Below are 26,274 nucleotides of genomic sequence, written 5' to 3' on the forward strand. Positions count from 1 at the left end.
CCTCCCCACACCCTCCCCTCCTCTCTCCCCTTCCCCTCCTCTCTCCCCCTTTTCCTCCTCTCTCCCCCTTCCCTTCCTCTCTCCCCCTTCCCCTCCTTTCTCCCCCTTCCCTTCCTCTCTCCCCCTTCCCCTCCACTCTCCCCTTCCCTTCCTCTCTGCTCCTTCCCCTCCTCTCTCCCCTTCCCCTCCTCTCTCCCCCTTCCCCTCCTCTCTCCCCCTTCCCCTCCTTTCTCCCCCTTCCCTTCCTCTCTCCCCCTTCCCCTCCACTCTCTCCTTCCCCTCCTCTCTCCCCTTTCTCCTCCTCTCTCCCCCTTCCCCTCCACTCTCCCCTTCCCCTCCTTTCTCCCCCTTCCCTTCCTCTCTCCCCCTTCCCCTCCTCTCTCCCCTTCCCCTCCTCTCTCCCCCTTCCCCTCCTCTCTCCCCCTTCCCCTCCTTTGTCCCCCTTCCCTTCCTCTCTCCCCCTTCCCCTCCACTCTCTCCTTCCCCTCCTCTCTCCCCCTTCTCCTCCTCTCTCCCCCTTCCCCTCCACTCTCTCCTTCTTCACCTCTTTCCTCTTCCCCTCCTCTATCTATATTCCCATCAGCAAAGCGACTCTGCATTGCCCGGCAACACCAGGTACCTTTGCTAGTTGTCAAATACAACAAAGACATATCAGAGGTAACAGACAATTTTAATTATTGAAGTTATTGAATAGTTGCAGAAGTTCACTTTAAGATGAACAAACACATGAAGCATAAGTATTTCATTCGATGCACTGTTACTTTTGAAACACCCTATATATAATGTAATACGTCCCCATCAGATCACATAATCAATCAGTGTGTATATAGTTGGATTGATTTGAAAATGCCCTATATTCCTAAAGGGGCGACAGTTCACAAAATACGACACACGATGGATTGCAACTGGAACATGGCACACACGAAAATAAAGGAAACAGTAAAACACTTTACAGACACAGACACCATAGGGGAATTGAGGATTGTTTTATTGTGAAATTTTACAGTATATGGGAGGGGTTCCTATTTTCTTTATGACACATGTGCAGGGTGGGAAGTCGGAATTTGGAGGGGAAGAGGTGAGATGTACATATATGGAAGAAGTGATCACAGCCGCACACGCTCACAATTTTACATTTTACACATCTATCTTTAACTTTTGTTCTCTACTAGCAAAGGTACCTGGCAATGCTAGGCAACACAGCGACGCTTCGCTGACAGGAATATAAAGGAGAGGAAGGGAGAGAGAGAGGGGGACTGGGAATGGAGGGGGCGGGAGACGGGAGGGTGACGGGAGGGTGGCTGGGGGAGGGTGAGGGGTGGAGGGGGGAGGGTGAGGGGGAGGGGAAGGCGGGGAGGGGAAGGCAGGGAGGGGAGGAGCAGGAGGGGTTGGTTGGAGGGAGGGGGGGTGAGCAGGAGCAGTTGGAGGTGAGGGGAAGGGTGGGAGATGGGGGAGGGGGAGGGTGAAGGGGAGGGAGAGGCAGGGAGGGGCAGAGCAAGATAATGTGCTATTATATAATCTATAGTTGATAAATATAATTCTACCAGCGAGGACTCAAAATGCAAATTTTACGATATCACACACACACACACACACACACACACACACACACACACACACACACACACACACACACACATTGTGTTTTATTATTATAAGCTAAGGTACCTGGCGTTGCTGGATAACGCCCGGTCCCTACTCCCACCCCTTTCCCTTCTTCATCCCAGCCCGTCCTCTGGCTCCTCCCAACCCACCCCTCTACCTCAGGACTCCCACCACAACCCTTCGCCTATGTTACGTTGATGGTGGTGTTCTTGGTGTGGGTCGATTTTTTTTATATGTGTACTACCCATTGGTTGGACAGCTGCCGGACCACATCTCTATCTGTCGCTTGACTCCACCCACCATAGTAACGAGACAAATTGATATGGCCGCCATCTTGTTTCCTGGTGGGCCTAACACAGGAGTGTAGGCCTATGTTGATTATAATGTATGACACAGGAGTGTAGGCAATGTATAATTATACATTGCCCAGGTTTGTTGCTTACAACCTGGTACAAGTGTTATAATGATGTCATAATGTGGGCGGAGGCATATCAGTCGACATTGTGACGTCGAAGAGTGCTGTTCTAGTTTTATTATAGACTAGCAGGGGTACCCGGTGTTACCCAGTGCTGTTTTAATCCTGTTGGCTACATCAGAAAAAAACTTCCACCAGAAACATCCGCTCCCTAAGGGGGCAGCCAACGGGTGAAGGGGGGTGGGTTTGGGGGATGGTGGGTTGGGTACGTTAATCGGTTGGGGACACAATGAGCATAGAATACCCTTTCAGTACCTAGCAACTGTTTACAAAGGTAATCAAGCGTTGGATGGAATTAATCGAAGAGTTTGTGGTTATAATAATTTAAACTTCCGATATGTGTGCCCCCATGAGACACCATGGTAAGGTATTTACACACCTTAACACAGATTTCGCCCAAGGCAGATAACCCCCTTAGGGAGAGGGGAAAATAAAGTCGCGACAACCTCCGTCGTGTGACCCTTAATTCCCGTTGCAAGTGCAGTTGAGATTGGATTAGTAACGACTGAATGTATCACGGTCAGACAGGCAGACAGACAGACACCTAATTGCATATTTTAGTGGGCTAGTTTTTTTTTCTATTGAGGAAATCACAGACAAACAGGGGTGAAGCAATTCATTACCTCCACTACCGATGGTGGACGGAATTTATGTTTTCACCCATGTTTGTCTGTCTGTCTGTCTGTCTATATATCTGTTTATTTGTCTGTCTGTCTGTGAACAGGATGTCTCAAAAAGTTATATGGTTGGATTCGGATAAAATTTGGTGTACAGGTTGGGGTGTGAGACAAGGATGAATTGATTTGACGTTGGTTAAGATACGGATCCGGAAGATACGGATTTAAGTGATTCTTCACCATTTGAGAGACAGGACTAAAACTATATATAGGAGGATATCTCCAAAAACATTATGGACGGATTTGGACAACACGTGGTGGACAGGATAGGCGGGTGACAAGGACAACATTTTAAAGATTTTGCTGAGGATCCAGATCCAGATCCTATAATTCCTTGACCACCAAATGTGGATGGACGTTATGTTTTCACCCCTGCTTGTCTGTCTGCTTCTCTGTTTGCTTGTCTGTGAACAGGATATCCCAAAAGGTTACGAACAGATTCAGACAAAACTTGGTGGACATGTTGGGCGTGCGACAAGGACATTTTTTTTTAGATTTTGGTGAAGATGTGGATGCGCATTCAGATACGAGATTTAAAAAAAATTTTTTTAAAGATATTCTTTGAATCATTGAGAGATGGAGCCAAAAAAGAGATATAGCATTGTATTTTAAGACGTTGTGGACGGATTATGACAAAACTTGGTGGATGAGTTGGTTCAGTGACGAGAATGCAGATTATGACAAAAAATCCGGATGCAGATTTTGGTGCAGGTCCGGATGCAGATCAGTGGACACAAAACGTAAACTGTTCAGGCTGGCGGAAGTATGAGCTCCACTGAGTGTCATTCTAGTTGAACAAAGAAATAAATGCTCAAACAAAAGGCAAACCTCAACCTTCACGATCAACAGCAAATTAGTTCATTATACAACACAATTGTACCTCACCCATCAACAACCAAAAACCAAAAATGGAAAGAATTAATCAGCAGCCTTGACCATAAAACAAACAGTTGAAAATCCTGGCAGATTCTGTCAAACATACACAACTCATGCAACAACCCACCTCATCACACGAATTAGTATATTAATCAAGACGGCACAATCCCAAACAAAAAGCAGCACAGACAACCAACGATATCAACTACGATGCTTCAATCAGTCACAATCCCACCATTCCCAAAGTCTAAAGAAATTAAAACCTGAGAATGAAGCTCCACCACCTTTTACCTTTCAATCAGTTGCAGATGTGATCAGAAAAAATGCCAAAAATCTAAATTCTACAGGACCATATAATATCTCAAATATACATCTGAAACACCTCGGCCCTTTAGCCATTAATGCACTAACTAAAATACACAACTCATGGACACACAATAAAATTCCCTCTATTTGAAAAAAAAGCAATGATTAAACCAATGCTGAAGTCTAAATAAACCTCCATGTGACCCAGCATCCGATCAGCCCATTTCTCTCTTATAAGCACTCAAGTAAAATACAGAAAAACTCGTCCTAAATAATATCTCCCATTTTATTCCTTTAGCCCCATTACAGTATGGCTCTCATCCATTTCACTCAACAACCACTCATCTCAATACATTCTAGACGACTTCAACAAAAAACAACCCTCCAATGAGAGCTGTTGTCATAGCAATGGACATGAATAAAGCTTTTGAAGAAATCCTCAACAACAACATGCATACAGTGGCTTGCAAAAGTATTCACCCCCCCCCCCCCCACCCCCCCCTCCCTCCAAAATTTTCACATTTTGATGCCACCAGAGCTTACTTCATGATGCTTTCAAGTCAAACTTAATATAAAAAGTCTTCACAATCTACTCCAAAATGACAAAGCTGAAAAATACAGATAAAATGTGAATACGTTTGATTAGCAGAGAAAATCTGATGATTCTCTGTTGCATAAGTATTCTAACCCTTTGCTGAATTAACCCTAAATCACTTCAGGAGCAAATTATTTATGTGAAAGGTTATAAAATTAGTGTAATATGTTTCACCTGGATGCAATCAGTGGTTTAACTTAAAAAATAAAGCTCCCCATTTATATAAGGAGTTTTGAGGTGCAACTTACCTGGTCAAACAACAAGGCAAACATGAAGACTCTATGGACATGAAGACCAAGGAGCTTTCCAAAGAAGTCAGAAATAAGGTGGTGGAGAAGCACCGTTCAGGAGAGGGTTATAAGAAGATTTCAAAGTTACTCATTATCCCTTTGAGTACGGTGAAATGCATTATTAATAAGTGGAATATGTATCATACCACCCAGACTCTACCCAGATCAGGTCGCCCATCCAAACTCAGCAGCCGGGCAAGCAGGAAACTAGTTTGGGATGTCACTGTAAATCCAACAATGATGAAGAAAGATCTGCAAGGCTCTATGTCTGAGATGGGGGTCAGTGTTCATCAATCAACAATACCCCATTCCGTTCACAAAGCTGGTCTCTATGGGCAGGTGGCAAGAAAGAAGCCATTACTGAAAAAGACACATCTAAAAGCTCAGATAGAGTTTGCAAAAAAAGCATATTAATGATGCTGCTGGCATGTGGAGAAAGGTTTTGTGGTCAGCCAAGACAAAAATTGAACTTTTTGGTCTAAATTTAAAACGTTATGTCTGGCGCAAGCCTAATTGCACATCACCCAGTAAACAAACACCATCATGTTATGGGGCTGATTTTCATCAGCCGGGACTGGCAAGCTTGTTGGGATAGAAGGATCAATGGTTGGTGCAAAGTACAGGAGAATCCTTGATGAAAACCTTCTTGAGTCAGCCATGAATCTGAGACAAGGTAGGAGTTTCACATTTCAGCAGGACAATGATCCGAAGCACAAAGTTAGAGCGACACTCGAGTGGATGAATAAGAGGAAAATAAATGTTCTTGAGTGGCCCAATCAAAGTCCTGACTTGAACCCAATTGAACATTTATGGCGAGACTTGAAGATTGCAGTCTATCGACAAATCCCATCAAACTTGGCAGATCTAGAGCAATTTTCACATGGAAAATGGGCAAAGATTTCACAATCTCACTGTGCAAAGTTGGTACAGACCTACCCAAAATTGCTGCAAAAGGTGCTTCCACCAAGTACTGGCCTAAGGGGCTAAATACTTTTGCAACCAGTGAATTTTGATTTGGACATGTATTTGCAGGTATTCCTGACATGTAATTTCCTTCAACTATAACTCTTTTGTTTCATCTTTTTAATTATGAATCCAAAAGTTCATTTGGAAAAATTGTTTTTACATAATTCGTAATTTACCTAAATGTGGCATTATCGGTAGGTGGTGAACACTTTTGTAGGCCACTGTATACCAACAATTGAAAATGACCAGCAAAGTTTCTGTCCAGTACTCAAGCTCAAATAAACACTTATTACCACACCCTTTCTCCCTTCAGACTTCTACCTAACGGCATCCCACAGGACTCTGTGCTATCTCCCCCACTCTTCAATCCATTTCTCCATGACCTCCTGACCCTTCAAGCATACTCACTACTTCTATCATAAACACATAATCTAACCATTCCATTGCCTCACAACATTCCAATTGTGTCCAGGCTACCAACTCCCTCCAACAATATCTACAATCTTGAAAACTGGCTCATTCTGAACTCCATGATCCATCTCCAACCGAATATTTTGTAAACCTTCTCACACAAGACAGACTAATGTACATCCAACCATTATTCTCTTAAATCAACAACTTTTTATTGGCAAAACATTCATCATTACTGGGCATCACCTTGGATACATATATATGACCTTTACACAACACACAGATAAATTCACTGCCAGGTCTAACCACAAGATCAACAGACTAAAATCACTCACTAATACAACCTTTGGACAACATAAAGAATCCAAAACTGGAGCAGCACTCGGTAGAGAACATACTTCAGGCTAAACAGCTGATTTTTTAGCATCCCACTGATAGACCGGATCTGCATCCGTACCTTAACCAAAATCGTAGTTGTACGTTATGCTTTCAGGGCTGAACTGTAGCACCTAGAGCCCCAAAATTAGGGGTGTAGCTACTTCAAAGTGTGAGCAAGGTTTTCAGCTCCAACACATTGGCCTTTATGTCTGTTTTGAGGCCACAGAAGGCCGCTATAAATTGTATATTGGGATGTGGGGTCAGGCAGCGCTGCCAGTGGCTCGCAGGCAAAAGGTAACCACCATGAGGCCAATAACCACATATCTTTTCAATGGCGAACATGTCCCAAAACCACCGCCGGAAAAACTTACCTAGTTGGTTCAGGGCCAGGTATTTCCCCACTCCCTACCACAGGCAGTGCAAGGTAGCCCCTGCTCGTACCTTAGTATTATACCTCCTCCCCCACAAAACACCTCCACGCGTCGTCACATTCACAACTATCTATCATCACAATCTATAGAACATCATTCCCCAAACAGTATCCTTAGCCACCATCCCCACTAAAAGCACTCTCCTGAAGCTAAACCTACATAGTCGTGAAATGAGAGACCATTTGGCTATACTCCAGTGTGGACACCACCTCCACCCTTATGCCATATCAACGTAGGCTCCAACCCGCACTAAACCCAACATGTCCCCTCTGTCTATCTGCCCCACAAACCACCACACACCCACACACCTACCCTTCCCTCGCCCAACAAAGTCACCTCTTCAACATCTCTTTTATACATGATCTCTGGGAGCATCTGGCCATTGCTGCTGGATACTCCAGTTCTGCTGGCCTTTTCACTTTACGAGTGATGATGATGACTATGACAAGGAAAACACACAAGTTTCTGTGGATTACAAAAACCGAGATGGAGACAAAATCCTGTCTTGTCTGTACAACTGTAAAAAAAATTCCAGCATGAAAGAAACAGACAGAAGAAAGGCACTTTAGTGCATTAATAAATCACTAAATCACAATACAATCAATGGAATGTCCTGCCCCTGTTCAGTGGTTTCGACAATGGCATTCCTGGAACAGGTGAGATAAGCCTATGAATTGTCATGGTAATACAACGATTATTCGTTAAAAGCAATTCTGATAACCCCCAAAAAAACATGGACACCAAAAGGAAGGGAAATAGTGCAAAGCCAGGGATGGAATTGGTAACAGGAAAACAGCTAATGTGCAGGAGAAGTGAGAAGTGAAGCAGGGGTGTTGAAAATGGAGGTGCAATAGGAAGAAAAAAAGTGTAAAAGAGAACTTGGGATTTAAAGAGAAGATGGGAAGCAGGGTGGGAATAAAGTTGTCTGACACGGGTATCACTTGACCAAGGAGAAGAAATGGAGTAAACAATATATGGACCCAAGTGAAAATTCCTGTTATCATAACTTAGGTATGGACAATGCTTGGTGCAAGTGGGTGTGACAAACATATTGTTAATTCTTTCCATGTGATCAATGCCAAACAAACTTTAAAAAACTAGATTACATTGTACTTTTTGCCACTTCATAAGGGTGTAACGTTAAACTCCATCGAGATTTGAGCAAAAAAACAACATCCCCTAAACATGCACGAATGGTGAAGATGACAAACAGCAACATGGCCAAAAGAAAAGAATGGAACCATATAATATCATCAACCATTCCTTAAAGAGAACAGGATATTGACTTATATTGAAAATGTCGGTATCACAGTGTCTTTAGTTTTGGAGAGAATTCAGACATCTGATCATGGCATTATTTTGTGATGATATTCCTTTTACTGTCTGTATGTAAAACAGATGCTTCACTTTATTTACATCAGCAACTAGATGGTATTCATACAATACTTACCCCGCGCAGTCTTGAGAAGGATTTGGTACGATACCACTCTTCTGTTATTTTTTACGGCGTAGCCCATCGGGCAAAGCCGTCTAGAACAGTGTTTGTCCGTCTGTATGTAAGTGTGTCCCCTCAAACGTATACCAATCAGAGCTGAGGATCTGGTCACATGACAGGGTGATGTGATTACGTATGATGTCATTATGGCGGTGGACTCTCCACACTCCGCCATTTTGATTTATATGTCGTCCATGCCGAACATATCGTCAAACCTGTCATATATCACAAACGCCATGCTCTACCTTTAAGTTTTTCATTCAGTGTGAAACACAAACAAACCGATTGTTAAAATGACCATCAAATATCGAAAGCATCGGCGTTACGTCTCTTCCAACAATAGGGTACGTACAGGCCTTAGGCGTTATGACTCACCTTCGGATTGCTTCGGACAAATTAAACACAGGTTTCTTAATACAGTAGTGTATCATTTCAGTAGTATCGTTTTCGTAATAATAATATAGTAAATATAACCATAATACTTTAATCCCAATGTCATGAATACAAACTTAATGGATTGAAGCGGTGTGCAACACCCTACCCACTGTATAAACGGTGTTCGCCACTAATATTAACAAGCATTCTGAGTATTGCGCTGCAATACATGTCCCCTACCGGCAGTCTGTCGTCTGGAAAACTGTTGGGGAAATTACCAAGGGTTATTTATCCACAGGTTCTGAATCGTTCCCAATCGCTAATTACCTCAGGGTGGGCTCACCTATGATTCACACTCGGGACATCGATTTATACACCTTGCAGACAGGTCAGCAGAAGCACGACAAAATAAGTTGTTGATAAAGAACCTTCGAGTTGCTAAATATCAGTAATTTATTATATTTTCCGGTTCACGATCAATGATCGATGTGTATATATATGTTGCTTGGCTTGGCTCCGCCCCTCCAAAAAGCGCGCGCTGTGTCGCGCTTTTGAGGTTCGCGAGACGAGGCTGAGGGCGCGCGGTGTGGCTTGAGGAGAACTCTAGAATAAACAAGAGATATCCATTTTTAAAATATTTTCGTTTAATTAACGATATCTGCCAAACCACGTGCCCTATCGCAAATTCCAAAAGGGCATTTTAGTAGACCAATATGCTGAACAGATCTGTGAAGTTTCCCCTCGATTGGATCAAAAATGAGGGAGGAGCTCGGTTTTAAAGGTTCATGCTTAAAAACGTCATAACTCTGAAACCATGTGATGCATGACGTCATGCTCGCTGACTTTTTTGTTCGTCATGGGTATGCGATGCTGCCTGCAAAGTTTGGCCTCGATCTGTTCAGCCGTTGCAGAGAAAAAGGGGTTTTTGTGTTTGCACGAAAAACAATATGGCGGCCGAACCACGTGACCTGTGACGTCATAATTACCATTAAAATATTCCACAGACCGAGTCCCCACTGCGGTGAAAATTTGATCTCAATCGGTCCTATTATTGCAGAGAAAATCTTTTTTAAATGAAATTAAAACTTTAAATGGCAATGAGTTAAGGATCATCAGAATTATCAGAGTTCCCAAAGTTCAAAGTGCCATAACTTTGTCAAAAATGATCGAAACGTCGTGAAGTTCGAACTTGATCTGTAACTTATCATGAGGAAACCATGTGCCAAGTTTGAAATCATTAGCATAAAGAGTTTCGGAAAAAAGTCCGGAAAACTGTTCTATGCGTGACGGACTGACAGACTGACAGACTGACGGACTGACGGACAGACAGACGGAGGGACGGCGTGCAAACCTATAGTCCCCTCCGGTGTACACCGGTCGGGGACTAATAACCGCAGAAGTAAGGAACTCACCTCGGTTTTTTATAGTAATGAAGGAGCCGGGGCTCCCACGTCGATCGGAAGAATGGACGCGACAAAAAGCTAGAATTCATCTGAGTTGCTTTAATGAAATCAAACACTCAGGCACTCTGAAAAACCGTTTATCAGTCAGCAATATATATGTATTCCGCCAGGGGGTTTGCCCAGGCCCGGCGCCAGGGGGCGTGGCCCAGCGTCCTGGCTGCGGCCTGGCAAGTTGAGGGCGAGCCTGGGCGTCCTGGACGAGCCCGGCATGGTGATCGCTCCGCGTCCTTGATAGGTGCAAGGCGATTGTGAAAACTCAGCGGCAGCCGCTACACACGTCCCCCCAGAATCGACTTGCACCGGCAGGGTCAATTTGAGGGGGGTCCTGATGACCCGGCCGAAGCGACCCCTGGCGGGTCGTGGGAGGGGGTCCGGTGAGGTGGTGGGCGGTCGAGTGGGGGGCACCGTGGACGGGGGACGGCCTCGCCGCGGCGGAAGGGCCACCCGTGGTGGGTGGTCGACGTCCACGTGCGCCGTCTTGAGGCGGTCCACAGCAATCCGGTCCGACCTGCCGCCGATGTCGATGACGAACGACTTGTCGTCCCGTCGCAGCACCCGGAAGGGCCCGTCGTACGGCGGCTGGAGTGGCCACCGATGTGCGTCGTGACGCACAAAAACATACTCCGCTGTGCGGAGTGCTGGGGGGACGTAGGACTGGGGGTCACCGTGGTGGGATGTTGGCACGGGGGCAAACCGTCGGGCGGCCTCCTGGAGGTCCGAGCGCTGGTGAGCTGCGGACCAGGGACTGGTAGCGTCGGGCACAAATTCGCCCGGGACGCGTAGCACCTGGCCATAGACAAGCTCGGCGGTGGATGCCTGGAGGTCCTCCTTGGGGGCCGTGCGAAGGCCCAAAAGGACCCACGGCAGCCGGTCGGCCCACCCGACGTCTTGAAGGCCGGCCATGAGCGCGGCCTTCATGGAGCGGTGGAATCGCTCGCACAACCCGTTTGCTTGGGGGTGGTAGGCCGTAGTACGGTGGAGCTTGATCCCCAGGTTGCGGGCGACCGCGCCCCACAGCTCGGAGGTGAACTGTGGACCGCGGTCTGACGAGATGTCCGCCGGTGCGCCGAAGCGGGCGACCCAGGTGGCGATGAAAGCCTGCGCCACGTCGGCGGTGGTGGTGGAGACGAGGGGAACGGCCTCCGGCCACCTGGTGGTCCTGTCCACCATGGTGAGCAGGTGTGTGAACCCCCGTGACGGGGGGAGGGGGCCCACCAGATCCACGTTGACGTGGTCGAAACGTCGTTCGGGCACGGTGAAAGGTGCCAGCGGGGCCTGGGTGTGTCGGTGGACCTTGGCCCGTTGGCAGGCCGTGCAGGCGCTGGTCCAATCGCGGACGTCCCAACGAAGGCCGTGCCAGACGAAACGCGCCGACACCAGCTTCTGGGAAGCTTTCCGGCCCGGGTGGGAAAGACCGTGGAGGGAGGCGAAGATGCGGCGTTGCCAGGCGACGGGCACGATGGGGCGAGGCTGGCCTTGGGAGACGTCGCAGAGCAGGACAGTGTCCGCGCAGGGGATGTCGGCCAGGCGGAGGCCCGTGTCCGCCGCCCGGAGGGCTTGCACCGTGGTGTCGGTGGTTTGGTCCGCCGCCATAAGCGCAAATTCCACGCCCAGGTGGACCGCGTTCGCGCTGGCCCGGGAAAGACAGTCGGCCACGGCGTTGTTTTTGCCGGCGACGTGCCGGATGTCCGTGGTAAACTCCGACACGGCGGAGAGGTGGCACTGTTGGCGGGCCGACCATGGCTCCGTGACCTTGGCCATGGCGTAAACCAACGGCTTGTGGTCGACGAACGCCGTGAAAGGTCGGCCCTCCAGGAGGTGGCGGAAATGGCGGACGGCCAGGTGTAGACCGAGGAGCTCCCGGTCAAACGTGCTGTATTTGAGCTCGTTCGGCCGGAGCTGCCGGCTGAAAAAAGCGAGTGGCTGCCAAACCCCGTTCACCCATTGCTCATGTACGGCGCCCACCGCGTAGTCGGAGGCATCCGTGGTGAGGGCGATGGGAGCGTTGAGCACCGGGTGAGCGAGCAGTGTTGCGTCGGCGAGGGCCCGCTTTGAGCCTTGGAAGGCCGCATCCATTGCTGCGGACCAGGCGATGTCGTGCTTGGCCGGCATGCCCCGGAGGGCTTCGTAGAGGGGCCGCATAAGCTGAGCAGCGCGGGGCACGAAGCGGTGATAAAAATTCACCATTCCCAGGAATTCCTGCAGGGCCTTTATGGTGCGGGGACGCGGGAACGTGGTGATGGCCTCGACCTTGGTTGGCAGCGGCACGGCCCCGTTCTTGGTGATGTGATGGCCCAAAAAATCAACGGCCGTCGTGCCGAAGTGGCATTTGGCCGGGTTGACGATGAGGCCGTGCTCGCTGAGGCGCTCGAACAGTGTCCGGAGGTGGAGGAGGTGCTCGGCCCGGGACGTGCTGGCGACGAGGATGTCGTCCAGGTAAACGAAAAGGAACGGCAGGTCACGCAGCACGCCGTCCATCAAGCGCTGGAACGCCTGAGCCGCGTTCTTGAGACCAAACGGCATCCGCAAGAATTCGAATAAGCCGAACGGCGTGATGACTGCCGTTTTAGGGACGTCGGCCGCCCTGACAGGTACCTGGTGATATCCCCGTATGAGGTCAATTTTCGAAAAAATGACCCGTCCCGCCAGACGGGCGGAGAAGTCTTGGATATGCGGGATCGGGTACCTGTCGGGGGTGGTAGCGTCATTGAGACGGCGGTAGTCGCCACACGGGCGCCATCCACCCCCCGGCTTTGGCACGATGTGCAGTGGCGAGGCCCACGCGCTATCGGAGCGCCGCACGATGCCGAGGTGCTCCAACGCGTCGAATTCGGCCTTCGCTACGGCGAGCTTGGCTGGGTCGAGGCGGCGGGCCCTGGCGTAGACCGGCGGGCCCGTGGTTGGTATGTGGTGCTCGATCCCATGCCGTACTGCGACGGCCGAAAACGTCGGCCGCGTGAGGGCCGGGAACTCCGTGAGCAGGCGAGCAAACTCGTTCGCCGCCGGGACGGCGCATGCCAGCTCGGTCGGCGCGGAGCTGCTCAATGTGCATACCAGGGAGCTGAAGGTTTCAGCGTTGATTAAACGACGCCGTTGGACGTCCACCAGCAGTCCGTGTGCGCAGAGGAAGTCGGCGCCTAGCAGAGCCACGGGCACGTTGGCGGTTACAAACGTCCAAGCAAAGCGTTGGCCGCCGAAGCAGAGGGTGACGTTGCGCGGGCCGAAGGTGCGGATAGTCGATCCGTTGGCCGCAACTAAGGAGGGGCCGCAAACCGCGGATTGCCTGTCCTGGTCAGAGGCGGGTATGACGCTCAGTTGGGCGCCGGTGTCGCACAGGAAGCGCCGTCCGGACGCTTTATCCGTGATGAACAGTAAGTTGCCCGTGTGGCCGGCGCTCATGGCTGGTAATGAACGCCGGCCCGGCCGTTTCCCGGCCTGCCGAAGGTGCACGGGGGTCGGCATGTCCGGGCCTTCTGTCCGAACCTGGCATGATAGTAACACCACGCTTGGTCAGGTGGAGGCCTCGGTCGTCGTGCCGGAGGTGGTCGGCTCGGTAGAGCGGCCGCCAATGGCGTCGGCAGTTCGGCCGTCGACCGTTCCGGGTGCTCGGGCGCCCTGGGTGTTGCGTCGGACGGCGGTGGGTCCCATGTCGCCGCTACGATGCGCTGTCCTGCGGCGGAGATCTTGTCGGCTTCTCTGGCAAGGGCCCGGGGATCTGTGATCGTCGTGCTTGCCAGGGCGATGCGTACCGGGTTAGGCAGCTGACGGAAGAACAGCTCCCGGAACAGGAATGCCGGAGAGTGCTCGCCGAGCAGTGAAAGCATGTAGTCCATGCGCTCGGAAGGGCGCGTGTCGCCGAGCTCAGGCAGATCGAGCAGGCGCCGTGCGCGTTCCGCCGATGGGAGGGCGAAAGCATCGAGGAGCAGCTTCTTAATCGCGCCGTATTTGTCAGCGGCTGGCGGGCTTTCGAGGAGGCTCAGGGCGCGGGCCGCGGTAACCGACCCGAGCGCAGCTACCACATGGTGGAAGCGGGTGTCGTCGGCCGTGATGCCTCGCAGGGCGAACAGGGACTCCGCCTGTGCGAACCAAACCGCCGCGTGAGCCTCCCAGAAGGTAGGCAGTTTAAGGGCGACTGCCGTGTCCATGTCGATAGGTCACCAATGAAGGAGCCGGGGCTCCCACGTCGATCGGAAGAATGGACGCGACAAAAAGCTAGAATTCATCTGAGTTGCTTTAATGAAATCAAACACTCAGGCACTCTGAAAAACCGTTTATCAGTCAGCAATATATATCTATTCCGCCAGGGGGTTTGCCCAGGCCCGGCGCCAGGGGGCGTGGCCCAGCGTCCTGGCTGCGGCCTGGCAAGTTGAGGGCGAGCCTGGGCGTCCTGGACGAGCCCGGCATGGTGATCGCTCCGCGTCCTTGATAGGTGCAAGGCGATTGTGAAAACTCAGCGGCAGCCGCTACAGTAATATCATTTTCGAAATAATGATAACGTAACGTTAATATTATAGTAAATCTCATCATAACACGAATCCCTTCTTCGTGACTGCAAACGTACTGGAAGTTAAAATATATCATCTTCTACATATTAAAGTAGCGGCAGTTTTGTGTACGTTACGTCATTACGTCTATGATGTCATTACGACGGCTAACTCCACCAACCAACATTTTAATTTACAAATAGGCCAACACCCGCTCACTACGGGAGCTGCAGAAAGGGTTAATTCCTCTTTGGGGTAGATAGATTACAGTCGATCTATGATCGGGTCTCAAGAACATTGGGTGTGTGTTCATTTACCAAGTTTCTTGTGGAGAGATCGCCAAGTGATTAAAGCATTCAAGCAAGCACTCCATTCAAAACCGTTAAGGAACGGCTGGCTTGGCAAGCGCTAGCTAGCTGCTTGGTAAATGTTGCACACCTCCAACCCTTATGGGGTATATACAGACTTGGCATTTAAGATGGATTTTTTTTTTCTTGAGTTGGGTTTACTTTCTTAACTCAGTATATCAATCTGGTGAGATTCTTTTACACTTTGGTGATTTATTTGTTCAAAGAACCATGTCACCGATTGTCTGTTGTAGCAAGAAGTCAACAACAGGATTATATCACAGGTGGCGTGGCAAAATGTACAGACAGGTGCATTTGATGATTGGCTTCACAGTCGGGTATACAAGGGTTGTCGCGCTCTGTATTAGTGGAAAACAACTGCTGCACGTCTCCAAAAGTTATTGCCGCTTCCTCTGGAGATGGTCCGTCAACTCGACAATGCTGTTTGTAATGGAGTGGTGGCTTTACGAAATTCCGACATTAAACAGTGTGCAATTGCTCGTCAGTATGGCATCACTCAAGGTCAGGTGTCAAAGATCCCGAAACGAAATGCTCAGAGGGGTGTCCCTCCTCCAATATCGAGGCCAGGACGTCCCCGCAGAACCACAAGGATGGATGATCGCCAGCTGCACCGGTTAGTCCGCAATGGCCGTACCAAGTCAGTTAATCGGCTTAGGGCTGAGTGGCAACAACTGACAAATGTGCCTGTATCCAGAAGGCTAGTCAACCAACGACTGGTTCAAGCAGGCTATCGTGCCAGGCGTCCCCTGAGAAAGCCACGCCTGACCAGACAACACCACCAGCGCCGATTGCAGTGGGCCAGAGAACACCGTCAATGGCAACCAGGACACTGGAATCACGTGATCTTCAGTGATGAGTCTAGATTTCTGGTCCATCTTCAAGATGGCCACGTCCGAGTGCGCAGACAAGTGCATGAAGCCTACAACAAAGATTGTATAGTGCCAAGAGCCCAAGCTGGAGGTGGTGGGGTGACCGTTTGGGCTGCTTTTCATGCATGGGGCAAAACTGACCTGGTTGTTCTGAATGGAAACCTGAACCAGTTCAAGTACAGGGCCATTCTGGAAGAAACATTGCTTCCATTTGCTCGTGCAGCCTTTCGAGGAAACTTTGTCTTCCAAGATGACAATGCATGGCCTCATCGTGCTCGCATGATCCAACACTTTCTTGCTGACCGTGGTGTAGAACATATGGAGTGGCCTGCCATGTCCCCGGATATGAATCCGATAGAGAACTTGTGGGCAGAATTAACGCGTCAAATCGACCACTTGGACCAGCAGCCGACCTCTGTGCGTGAATTGCAGCAGGCTATTGTCACTGCATGGCAAGTGATTCCTGTCCAAACCTTGGCAAATCTCGTGAACAGCATGCCTCAACATGTACATGCTCTCCTGAATGCTCGTGGGGGTTACACGAAGTACTGAACTGTAAATTTACTGTCCGTAATCCCAGTCGTAATTTAACTTTTGTTTTTGTTAAAAAAAATATGGCTAATGTGCAAAATAAAGAGATACTTCTGGAAAACATACAGAAGTTTAACACAGTACTGTCCATGAATTGAGTTCGATATCAGTTTACATCACTTTCAAGGATCAATTTATTTGTTTCGAAATGTCAAATGTAGTTTTTGTTTCTTTTAAAGGTCACATTAACAAAATCTAGAATAATTTCAACATAATTCCAATGAACTTTTGGTTCCAAGACATCTTGAAAAGTAAGTTCACCCCCAAAAAAAATAATTCCATAATGCCAAGTCTGTATTTGCACAGTTCTGTAAGTAAAACTCACCTTACAGATGTCGGGATTCCTCCAAATTTCTTTGTTTAATCTATCTATAATGCCAGTAATCTCTGTGTGTCTGTCTGTGACCGCTGTTTCTCGACAACCACGGGTCCGATATACTTGAAACTTGCCAGGTATATTGCTGGGGACCCGAGGATGTGCCTTTTCAAGGTTTCATATTAATCGGACAAGTAGTTAGCGAGCTATGTCCAAAAAACGATTCAACCAATCAGAGAGCAGCGAGCTATCACGTGTGCCGAACGTGGCGAACAGACTCTGCCTCGGACGGCACATTTGAGAGCGTATTCATTTATTTCACGTTGGCAAACTATGTTGGCGTTAAACTATGTTTTAAAACTAATTAAAACTAATTTGCGATTCTTTCGCTTTCCTGCGCGTTTGTGCACGCTATGGCGATTTCTTTACCAAACTCCGCAAGCCGTTCGCTTTGGACCAAACCATTTCATGTAAATAGAGGGGGGGGATTGTCACCGTACTCGCAAGCCGTTCGCTTTGGACCAAACCATTTCATGTAAATAGAGGGGGGGGATTGTCACCGTACTCGCAAGCCGTTCGCTTTGGACCAAACCATTTCATGTAAATAGAGGGGGGGGATTGTCACCGTACTCGCAAGCCGTTCGCTTTGGCTTTGCGAATAGACCAAACCATTTCATGTAAATAGAGGGGGGGGATATAATTTTAGATATATATATAGTACGGGCATGCCCTAGTGTTATAAACAGCATTAGCGACTGTTTAAAAAGCTAATCATATGTGTTTGTGGTTTATAATATTTTACAAGCCCGGTTACACCGCTGTTAGACTTTTGGTCTTGTTTTTTTTTTTTTTTTACCTCTTGTCATTCGGCTTTTAAAAATTCACCATATACATTCTGTGGGGGCGGGAGTCATCTTACTATAATTCACTAAATGTCTGTCTGTCTGTTCAAAGGTACCACAAAAACGGCTCAACCGATCGCAACGATATTTTGGGTGGGTATTTTTGGGACCCCTGGGAGTAAAATAGGCTATATTGTTTTTACAATTTTTCCAAGTTTTCAAATTTTCCAGTTTTTCCAAACACGATGGAATAACATTTACCGATATGACCAGTGATGTGGCTTTTATTGAAATTCTACAAATACTGTTTAGATTTTAATGAGAATTATGAACCTGGCGCGAATGTGGAAGTGGACAGATGACGGCAATGCGCGGGTTTGATAATATCCAAATACAACCGTCATTCAATCGTAATTTTAAATGATTAAACGTGAATCGTGTTAATCGTTTTGTTAAAGTATCAATTGATGATTGGAATTGAGTGAATACAATTACGATTTTGAATTTGTAATTGTATTCACCAAACCGTACGGAACTTCACATCAGGATTTAAATATTTGTTTATGTCACGAATGTTGTTAAAAGTTTATTTTTTATATTAATGTTATTTCATTTGTGATTGGAGTTATGCTGTTTGGAATAAAAAAGAGATATCGAGTTCAAGTGAATGACGAAATGCTGTGACGGTTTCTACTTTCTAAACATGAATTCACAGATCGTCATATGCAGATTCGCCATTGACTGGGTATGGAACAAACATACCTGTTTGTTTGCAAATCGGCACGTTTTTCATGGAAGTCCTTCACGAACTTGGTGTCCATGTCTGATGTGCGACTGAAGGTGCTACAGGAATGTGGAATTTATTGGTTTCATGCTTTAGCATTCGCCGTTTCTGCATTGTCTGTTTGCTTCTGGCCTCCCACCCATGCGTAGCACGGGTACCTCACTGGTCCAAGTAATATGAGCTCTATCAAATGGTCATGTGGCATGTGGTAAAGTTTCAATATCCTCCGTTGAACAGTTTTTGATGTACACACTTAATAAAATGCAGCCATGTATGTACGTAATTGGACGATTGCTTAACCCCACTTTTCACTGAAGGCCCGTTGGGTAATAATCACTTATAGAGCGACACTTGACAAAAACAGAACAAAGTAAAATTGCACTGAGTGGAGAGCATTCCTTCACCAGACTGAACACTTTACATTTTGTATCCCACTGATAGGCTGGATCTGAACCAAAATCAAATTGGCTTGTTCTGTTCACCTAACCAACTCAAATTTACCTCGTTTCGTCATAGCTCGTCTACAATTTTTTGAGATATCATTATATATACAGTCACGTGAAAAAGTAAGTACACCCCATGTAAAGTTTTGACTTTTTCAACATATTTCAACATACAGCTATTTGATCTTCATTTCAACAATATTGATAGATAAAGGTGACACAATATAACAAATATCATGAAACATTAACATTTTGTAGTCCATTGTATAATTTAAATAAACATAAATGCAAATTTCGCATGTGGAAAAAGTAAATACACCCCTACATTTATCACTACTTCAAATACCTAAAATTAGAATCAGGTGCACCAGCTCAGGTGCAAATGATTAGAACATCGTTAGAGAGGATCTTGGAGGAACCTGTCTTATTTAAACCTCAGACATTTAGTTTGGTTTGCTGTTTGTTGTTGAAGTGTGCGGCATCACCATGCCTGGATCAAAAGAACTCTCTGAGGCCTTCAGAAAGAAAGTTATAGATGCCTACGAGTCTGGGAAGGGATTTAAGAAGATCTCCAAACAATTTGAAATCAATCATTCAACTGTCCGGAAGATCATCTACAAGTGGAGAAGATTCCAAACAACTGCCAACTTGTTCAGGCCAGGCCGCCCCAGAAAGTTCAACCCGAGAGCAGACCGCAAGATGCTGAAAGAAGTCTCTAAGAACCCCAGAATGTCATCACGGGACCTACAGGTAGCTCTTGCCACTGTTGATGTCAAAGTGCACGAGTCTAGCATTAGAAAGAGGCTGCACAAATTTGATCTACATGGGAGGTGTGCCAGGAGGAAACCTTTGCTGTCCAGAAAGAACATCAGGGCAACACTAAAGTTTGCCAATGAACACCTAGGCAATGACCAGCACTTCTGGAACAATGTGCTCTGGACAGATGAGTCGAAGGTAGAGCTATTTGGCCACAGTACCAGAAGACATGTTTGGCGAAAACCAAAGACAGAATTTGGCCACAAGAACCTGATACCAACTGTAAAGCATGGTGGTGGAAATATTATGGTTTGGGGCAGCTTTGCTGCATCAGGGCCTGGGTAGCTCACTTTCATAGAATCCACTATGAATTCTTCATTGTACCAGAGGGTGCTTGAGGACAATGTGAGGCCATCTGTCTGAAAGTTGAAGCTCAACCGAAGGTGGACCTTGCAACATGACAATGACCCTAAACATACCAGTAAATCCACCAAGGAATGGCTGAAAAGAAAGCAATGGAGAGTTCTGGAATGGCCAAGTCAAAGCCCGGATCTAAATCCCATCAAGATGTTGTGGGTGGATTTGAAACGAGCTGTGCATGCAAGAAACCCCTCAAACATCGCACAGCTGAAAGAATTCTGCATGGAGGACTGGGCAAAAATTTCTCCCAGTCGATGTCAGAGAATGGTAGACAGTTATAAGAAACGCCTACTTCAGGTTGTTTCTGCCAAAGAGGGCAATACCACCTATTCGAGCCAAGGGTGTACTTACTTTTTCCACATGCGAAATTTGCATTTATGTTTATTTAAATTATACAATGGACTACAAAATGTAAATGTTTCATGATATTTGTTATATTATATCACCTTTATCTGTCAATATTGTTGAAATGAAGATCAAATAGCAGTATGTTGAAATATGTTGAAAAAGTCAAAACTTTACATGGGGTGTACTTACTTTTTCACGTGACTGTATATATATGTATGTATGTATGTATATATATATATATATATATATATATATATATATATATATATATATATATATATATATATATATATATATATATGTATATATATATATATATATATATATATATATATATATATATATATATGTGTATATATATATATATATGTATGTACAAAGAGTTTTGTACAATAAAGGTTAAATTTCCCCCTCATAGTTAGTCACACAAACAACATGTAGCCTCGCGATAGTGCAGTTATCTCTTAGTATTTGTGAGAATAGTCCTTTTCCTGCGTTAGTCTTGCGTTGAGTAGAATAATGAGAGTAGGTACTTGTTATACTTCCATTGCCTTAACCCACCTCCATTGCCTTATGCCTCTTATGCCTCTTTGTGCTGCCTTTGACGTTTTGGCGCGAATTAACACGAGGCTGGCCTAGCAGGTCGGGTCGGGACCGAATGAGGGCGGCAAAGAAGCTGACGGTAAGCGCGAGCCACCAATCAGGGCTCACAGGGAGTGGCTGCAGCATTGCGTCACAGGGCGTGGTTGGAACATTCGAGACGGCTCAGGGCATGGCAAATATAACCCGTCGCACAAAGCCCCAAGGAGGACTGACGAGAAGAGAGGAGGAGTAAGAGTCGAGAGAGTCGAGCAATTGAGTTACGAGAGAAGAGAAGAGGAGTTGAAGGAGCGCGGTCATCAGTGGAGTTTGAGAGATACGAGATCGGAGAAAGACGCGCATGAACCAAGATACGTGCTTGTATTAAAGTGGCGCTCGGTTGAGCTTGAAGCCGAGCCGCTATTGCATTGGGTTACGTGAGTGATAGCACGCTGGTTACTAAACGCGCTATGGAACTGCCCAGCCATGCTGAGAGACGCGTACATTTTCCTTCCTGCCTCATCTGCTGCCTTTTGTTCGAGGGATGCGCTACGAAAATCCTTCCACCACCTGCTGGCCATCTTCGCGGTATGTGCTGGGACCGTGGAGAGCACGCCGGGCCGCCGTTCCTGGACGACCAAGGCAGCGCGAGAACAGCATCCTGCCTGCAATTTCCCTGTGTGAGTGCGAACGGGCCCATGTCTGGGTTTTTAATAAGACTGCTTAAGTTCTGCTCTGTGTCTGCTTTCTACCAAATTGTACATAAGTGTAAATAATAATTAAACCTGTGTTCTTCCTTTGATTCTACTGCTCATGTGTTTTCAATCATTGACTAAGCGTGGTACGAATAGAACCGCTCTAATCGGGGTCCAATATTAACGGTGACTGCACGGATCACGTGGTATGCAATCCGCTCGGTGTACTCAATTTACACGTGGCTCGTGCGAGGCTTGCTTCCCTGCTTCCGTGGCGGCACAGGTATTTAGGTACGAGTGAGACTTGGTCCCGAAACCCTACCTTGCATTTGCTCGGAAAAGGCGTTTCAAGTCTCGGTTACTCCAAGCCCAGAAAGAACAAAGGGGCTTAATCCCCCCTTGGTAAGGGTAAGAAGGGCGGCGGAAAACCGTAACAATATATATATATAGTAGTATCTGTAATCTGGTTCTCCAACCTAATGAGCGAACGTCATGACATCATCACCATGCATGTCCGCATTGCCTGCGAAGCTCCAGGGGAGCCATCTAGCAGTGCGTCATTATGGATGTTAAATTCAGATACTGTCACAAGTGTATGCAAAACTCACAGTTACCGACCTGGTTTCGCCCTTGTTGGGGCTTCATCAGGGCAACGCAGTGAGCCTTCCATACACTTGTAGCTCTGAAAACCTTTTGGTTTTTATATCAGTCATTATGCGATTTCATACCATCAGTGGGGAACCAACCACCAGTAAGGTGTCCCATACAGCTGCTGCTGCACCTTACTGGGAGCGATAAGCACCGCCTGCCACACGGCAACATTATCTCTGGTATCCACTGATTATATGGAGTCGACCTGGATGCGGGTGGGAGTATGTGGACATGCATGGCGATGACGTCATGACGTTCGCTCATTAGGTTGGAGAACCAGATTACAGAAACTAATTAGTAACTCCCAACCGCATCCAGGTCGACTCCATATATATATAGATATATAGATATATTCTGGCCCTATCTCTCCATTTTAGAAATTAGGCCTATTTTGAACTTTTGACCTAAAAAACAATTGGCAGTTGAATTCAGTGACTGGATATTAGTCAGGTTCACTATGTTTTTTCGTTCAAAATTTTTGGAGATTAGCAAAACTATACATTTTTGGAAATTCAGAGCATGAGGAATCCAAAAATTAATGTTTACATTTGCGTAGACACCTTTGCGAAAATGACGCTCAGGACAGTGATGAAGATGTGTAAAAGCATATTCCTGATCGGTATAGACCTAGTAGATCCTGTGTATAGGACTTATAGTTCAATCTGATACTACCTATAACTTCCTATAACAACCTATAACTTCAAAGGACTTGCAATATCATGTATTATGTAATACAGTTATATCACAAATATAAAGACAATGGTTTTCAATTACCTTTGTTTGTTGCTTTTCTATAATCCTGAGCACTATTTTGAGGCCTTTATTGGATTCCTTGACCCAGAAAACATAGGATTAGCATATTTAATTAAGTCTCTAGGTTGACTAGAAGCCGAGATGGCGCAAAATATGTATTTTATGGCGGCCATTTTCAAAATCCAAAATGGCGGCCATGCAGGTGTCTGTGCAAATGCCAACATTGATTTTCGGATTCTCCATGCTCTGAAGATTCCAAAAATGTACAGGTTTGCTAATCCCAAAATTTTGAACGAAATTATATTTGTTAACATAGTGAACCTGACTATATGCAAATCCTCTTCAAATTCAAGTCAATCAAATGAAAATTGAGGATTTTAGAAATTTTAACTATATTGACCTCAAAAGGAAGATCACTATATCAAATGGTCATGCAACACGTGGTAAAGTTTCAATTTCCTGTGCTGAACGGTTTTCGATGTATGCTCTTAACAAAATGCAGACATGTACGTACATACGACATATATATGCATGTACGTACTCAATTGATCACTAGAGTCCGCTTTTCACTTCGCAAGCGCAGGGTAAAAATGGTCACGTACTTAGGTTGGATCAGTCAGAATTCAGAATTGAAGGTGCAACCTGATTGACAATCGCTAATGATTGTCCTGGAGTACATGAAAAAGCATATGCATTGCCATTACTGCTTCACCATTCACCTCATGGTGAGAATAAACGAAACATGCAAACTGAGCCTAATCTGATTACATTTTCCACTATGGGTATATCTAGGCCAACATAGGCCTGAGTTTATTCGGAGCAAGCGAGAGAAAAGTCTGATTAGCGATATTGCTTCAAAGCGATATCCTGACAAATCTCACACTCTTACAATGTCTCTCCGAAAGGACCGACTGGAAAACCCTCCCATCTATTTTCTCAACAATCCTCTCCAAGAAGTTCTGTCGCTCAAGCTTTTGGGTCTCACTATCTGCCATGATCTTTCTTGGGAAAACCACATTTCCAAGCTGGCCTCCAAAGCCAGTCGCCGACTGGGCATCCTCCGTCGTGCGAAGTCCTTCCTTGGCACACCTGAGCTCCTCACCACAAACAAGGCTTTCATCCGCAGCTCAATGGAATACTGTTCTCCCCTCTGGGCTGGTGCTCCTGCCTCACACCTTGCTCGGCTTCACGCTGTTGAGGCCAAAGCTTTCAGAAGCATTGGAATCTCCTGCGATGTAGTCAACTCCGAGGGCCTTTCACTCACTCACCGCAGGCAGGTTGGTGGTCTTTCTGTCTTCTACCGACTCCTCTCCGGCCTTGCTCCCCCAGCTCTCTCTGTGCTCTGTCCCCCCAATATTCCTTCAGGTCGCACAAGATCTGCCTGCAACCCTCTTATGGTTAAACTGCCAAAGTCTAGGCTCTCTGCTCACCTTCACTCTTTCATTCCCCTTTTCTCCCGCCTCTGGAACAAACTCCCCCACTCCCTTCAATCCCACTCCTCCCTCCAGGTCTTTAAAACAGCTGTTCACCACCATCTCTTATCTTCCCCCATCGAAAACCTTGATCTTTTCTACCCCCGGTAATTCACCCCAGAGTCCTTGCAGTGTTCATATGTCTTATTCCTCTCCCACCTCCCCCCAAGTCCTCCCGATGTCCCTGCTGTTTGTTGTGTTTGTGTCCTTCCCCCTCTCTCCCCATCTTGTCTGCCGCTCCCCTTGTTTTTTGTGTTTTGTGTGTCGGTTTGTCTTTTTGTGTGATTAATGTTAGCTCTTTCACGAGCCTCGATCTTGTATCCAAAAAAAAAAAAAAAAAAAAAGTAGGAAATGGCTCAAATGAGTTGCTCAGACACAACAAATTCAAATGCAAGCAAGTCTAAAGGGATGAACAAACGTTCCCAATGGTGGCAACCAAAGCTCTGAACCCAGCAAGTGATCCAGGCAACCAGAGAGCACTGCACTCCTAAATTGACAGATTGCTCTTATATCGTCGACCCTGACAACAATGAAACGATATATGAATTAAAGTTTATTTGTCTTGCTGACAACAATGGCCGGTTTGACAGAAAAGGCAAGTGGTATCATTATTTCTCAACGAACATAGTCTGGACCTGATGAGATAGCCTTCCGGGATAGAGGACTGAAAAGTCATCCATTTTGATCTGTGTCACCTGACTCTGTGCCAGATCAGAGTAGTCTCGGTAGTCTAGAATTTTTTTTTTTAATCGTTGGGGATAGCGTTAAACCAGAGGGGCGTGCGATTTGCACTTCTGGAAGACTCTTCCGGTCGTTCGATTTGGACTCTTCTCTTCTCGGAAGCTCTTCTGCCTCTTTCAAAAATCCAGCAGAAGAGGCGCGGGCTCTTCGAAAACAAAATGGCCTCGCCTAATTCCAGTCACGGAGAAACGCTGCTGGTTATACTTATGCAGCAAAACTTGCAAGTGAAAACACAATCTGGATATTTGCATCAACTTGTGATGTAGTGTCATCTTTGTCTAATTCTTCCATCATGAGCGCGAGTAATACATGTTTGGCCGCCATCTTGCTTCTCTTCTGCCTGTTCGGCGCAAAGCAATCTTCCGGAAGAGGCTTCTGTCTTCGGAAGAGACCAAATCGCACGCGCCTCAGATGTTCTGCTAATCACAAAATGTGTAATTGTTCCTATTTATCACAGCCATGCTTCAGGCTCTACCAAGAGCTGTTGATTCATAAGGGTCATGGGTGTCCTATATTGGTGATTGGATTTTGTGGAGCTTGTCAGAGCAGGAAGTTGGAATTTTGCCAGGTGGCCAACATCAATTCACCTTCTCTTCGTCACAAGACACCGTGGGATCTTTCACTTCCACCAGAACAAAATACTGGCAGACAGGGCCCAGCAATTAACATCACATCCAACAGGTGCCCCATTTTTGATGCAACACTCTACCTGTACGGACACCAGTTTGACAGTTTATAGTCTGGATGAGAATCAAACAGACTAGACATTTGAAAGGCAAGTGCACCGCCTTTGCGCCATTCTATTGGACAATCACACAA

Source organism: Myxine glutinosa, chromosome 1 (assembly GCF_964187855.1).
Source record: "Myxine glutinosa chromosome 1, kmMyxGlut1.1, whole genome shotgun sequence".
Lineage (NCBI taxonomy): Eukaryota > Metazoa > Chordata > Myxini > Myxiniformes > Myxinidae > Myxine > Myxine glutinosa.